Source organism: Hypanus sabinus, unplaced genomic scaffold (genome assembly GCF_030144855.1).
Source record: "Hypanus sabinus isolate sHypSab1 unplaced genomic scaffold, sHypSab1.hap1 scaffold_1318, whole genome shotgun sequence".
In the NCBI taxonomy this organism is placed as follows: domain Eukaryota; kingdom Metazoa; phylum Chordata; class Chondrichthyes; order Myliobatiformes; family Dasyatidae; genus Hypanus; species Hypanus sabinus.
Genome location: NW_026779387.1, coordinates 94,314 through 98,155, shown reverse-complemented (window position 1 = coordinate 98,155; position 3,842 = coordinate 94,314).

Genomic DNA, 3,842 nt, shown 5'->3' with positions numbered 1-3,842 from the left:
GGGTCGGCCATTTAGAACAGAGATGCGGAAAAACTTTTTCACCCAGAGAGTGGTGGATATGTGGAATGCTCTGCCCCAGAAGGCAGTGGGGGCCAAGTCTCTGGATGCTTTCAAGAGAGAGTTAGATAGAGCTCTTATAGATAGCGGGGTGACGGGATATGGGGAGAGGGCAGGAACGGGGTACTGATTGTGGACGATCAGCCATGATCACAGTGAATGGCGGTGCTGGCTAGGAGGGCCGACTGGCCTACTCCTGCAGCTACTGTCAATTGTCTATTGAGAGTGGGCTGGAGCGGAGAAGGGAATCTGAGAGGCTGCTGGTGTGGAGGAGGGGTGTTGAGAGGGGACTGGAGTGGAGGAGGGGTGTTGAGAGGGGGCTGGAGTTGAGGGGTGATGTTGAGAGAGGGTTATGGACAGTGGGGGGTTGTGGATGTTTCCAGATCTTACCCTCCAAATTACACATTGCCATGCCTTGGAAATACATTGCTGCTCCTTCAGTGTCACTGGGTCAAAACCCTGGAGCTCCGGATCATCATTGTGGGTGTCCCCGCACATCAAGGATTGCAACAGTTCAGGAAGGCAGCTCACTATAACCACCACCTTCTCCAGGGAACCTCTGGAGGGGCAGTTATACACTGGCTCAGCCTCTGAAACTCTCTCCCTTTTGATGAATAAATCAACAAAATTACTGATGCTCAAGGGTTGCTAATGCGAGGGGATGGGAGTGGAGGAGGGATGTTAAGATGGGACTGGACTGGAGGAGGGATGCTGAGACGGGAGTGGAGTGGAGGAGGGATGTTGAGATGGGACTGGAGGAGGGATGCTGAGAGGGGATTGGAGAAGAGGAGGGAAGTTGAGAGTGGAGTGGAGGAGGGATGTTGAGAGAAGAGTAGAGTGGAGGAGGGATGCTGAGAGGTGACTGGAGTGGAGGAGGGATGCTGAGAGGGGACTGGAGTGGAGGAGGGATGCTGAGAGGGGACGAGTGGAGGAGGAATGTTGAGATGGGAATGGACTGGAGGAAGAATGCTGAGTGGAGTGGAGGGGATGTTGAGAGGGGAATACAGAGGCAGGGATTCTGAGAGGGGGCTGGAGTGCAATAGGGATGCTAAGAAGGGATGTTGTGGAGTGGGCGATTCTGAGAGGGGGCTGGAGTGGAGGAGGGAAGTTGAGAGGGGAGTGGAGTAGAGCAGGGATGTTGAGACGGGACTGGAGTGGAGGGGGAATGCTGAGGGAACTCGACTGAAGGAGGGATGCTGAGAGGGGATTGGAGTGGAGGGGCATGTTAAGAGGGGACTGGAGTGGAGGAGGGATGCTGAGAGGGGAGTGGAGTGGAGGAGGGATGTTGAGAGGGGACTAGAGTGCAGGAGGGATGCTGAGAGGGGATTGGAGTGGAGGAGGGATGATGAGAGGGGACTGGAGTGGAGGGGAATGTTAAGAGGGGACTGGAGTGGAGGAGGGATGTTGAGAGGGGACAAGAGTACAGGAGGGATGCTGTGGGGATTGGTGAGGAAGAGGGATGATTAGAGGGGACTGGAGGGGGATGTTAAGAGGTGAGTAGAGAGGCTGGGGGATGTTGACAGGGAATTGGAGTGCAGGAGGGATGCTGAGAGGGACTGGAGTGCAGGGGGGCTGTTGAGAGGGGGCTGGAGTGCAGGAGGGATGCTGAGAGGGGAGTGGAGGAGGGATGCTGAGAGGGGAGTGGAGTGGAGGAGGGATGCTGAGAGGGGACTGGAGAAGAGGAGGGAAGTTGAGAGTGGAGTGGAGGAGGGATGTTGAGAGAGGAGTAGAGTGGAGGAGGGATGCTGAGAGGTGACTGGAGTGGAGGAGGGATGCTGAGAGGGGACTGGAGTGGAGTAGGGATGCTGAGAAGGGACTGGAGTGGAGCAGGAATGTTGAGATGGGAATGGACTGGAGGAGGAATGCTGAGTGGAGTGGAGGGGATGTTGAGAGGGGAATAGAGAGGCGGGGATTCTGAGAGGGGGCTGGAGTGCAATAGGGATGCTAAGAAGGGATGCTGTGGAGTGGGCGATTCTGAGAGGGGGCTGGAGTGGAGGAGGGGAGTGGAGTAGAGCAGGGATGTTGAGACAGGACTGGAGTGGAGGGGGAATGCTGAGGGGACGACTGAAGGAGGGATGCTGAGAGGGGATTGGAGTGGAGGAGGGATGATGAGAGGGGACTAGAGTGCAGGAGGGATGCTGAGAGGGGACTGGAGTGGAGGAGGGATGTTGAGAGGGAACAAGAGTACACGAGGGATTCTGTGGGGATTGGTGTGGAAGAGGGATGATTAGAGGGGACGAGTGGAGGGGGCTGTTAAGAGGGGACGAGTGGAGGGGAATGTTAAGAGGGGACTGGAGTGGAGGAGGGATGTTGAGAGGGGACAAGAGTACAGGAGGGATGCTGTGGGGATTGGTGTGGAAGAGGGATGATTAGAGGGGACTGGAGTGGAGGGGGATGTTAAGAGGGGACTGGACTGGAGGGGGATGTTAAGAGGTGAGTAGAGAGGCTGGAGGATATTGAGAGGGAATTGGAGTGCAGGAGGGATGCTGAGAGGGACTGGAGTGCAGGGGGGCTGATGAGAGGGGGCTGGAGTGCAGGAGGGATGCTGAGAGGGGAGTGGTGGGTGATGCTGAGAGGGGATTCCAGTGGAGAAGGGATGTTGAGAGTGGACAAGAGTGCAGGAGGGATGCTGAGAGGGGAGTAGAGAGGCAGGGGGATGTTGAGAGGGAATTGGAGTGCAGGAGGGATGCTGAGAGGGACTGGAGTGGAGTGGGTGATGATGAGAGGGGAGTTGAGAGGCAGGGGGATGTTGGGAGGGGACTGGAGTGGAGGGGGATGTTAAGAGGGGACTGGAGTGGAGGAGGGATGCTGAGAGGGGAGTGGAGTGGAGGAGGGATGCTGAGAGCGGAGTGGAGTGGAGGAGGGATACTGAGAGGGGACTGGAGTGGAGGAGAGATGTTGAGATGGGACTGGACTGGTGGAGGGATGCTGAGAGGGGACTGGAGTAGAGGAGGGATGATGAAATGGGTCGGCCATTTAGAGCAGAGATGCGGAAAAACTTTTTCACCCAGAGAGTGGTGGATATGTGGAATGCTCTGCCCCAGAAGGCAGTGGGGGCCAAGTCTCTGGATGCTTTCAAGAGAGAGTTAGATAGAGCTCTTATAGATAGCGGGGTGACGGGATATGGGGAGAGGGCAGGAACGGGGTACTGATTGTGGACGATCAGCCATGATCACAGTGAATGGCGGTGCTGGCTAGGAGGGCCGACTGGCCTACTCCTGCAGCTACTGTCAATTGTCTATTGAGAGTGGGCTGGAGCGGAGAAGGGAATCTGAGAGGCTGCTGGTGTGGAGGAGGGGTGTTGAGAGGGGACTGGAGTGGAGGAGGGGTGTTGAGAGGGGGCTGGAGTTGAGGGGTGATGTTGAGAGAGGGTTATGGACAGTGGGGGGTTGTGGATGTTTCCAGATCTTACCCTCCAAATTACACATTGCCATGCCTTGGAAATACATTGCTGCTCCTTCAGTGTCACTGGGTCAAAACCCTGGAACTCCGGATCATCATTGTGGGTGTCCCCACACGTCAAGGATTGCAACAGGCCAAGGACAGGCCACCACCACCACCTTCTCAAGGGAACCTCTGGAGGGGCAGTTATACACTGGTTCAGACTCTGAAACTCTCGTCTCTTCAAGGAATAACAATAAATATTGTTGCCCGGGGTTGATGAGGGTGGAAGTGCAGATGGGGGTTGTGGTTGGCAGAGAAAGAGGATGGGGATGTGAGCTGTACATTAACACTGAACACCGTTCTGTCCCTCAGTTACAGACTCCACACTCGGTGATCCGTGT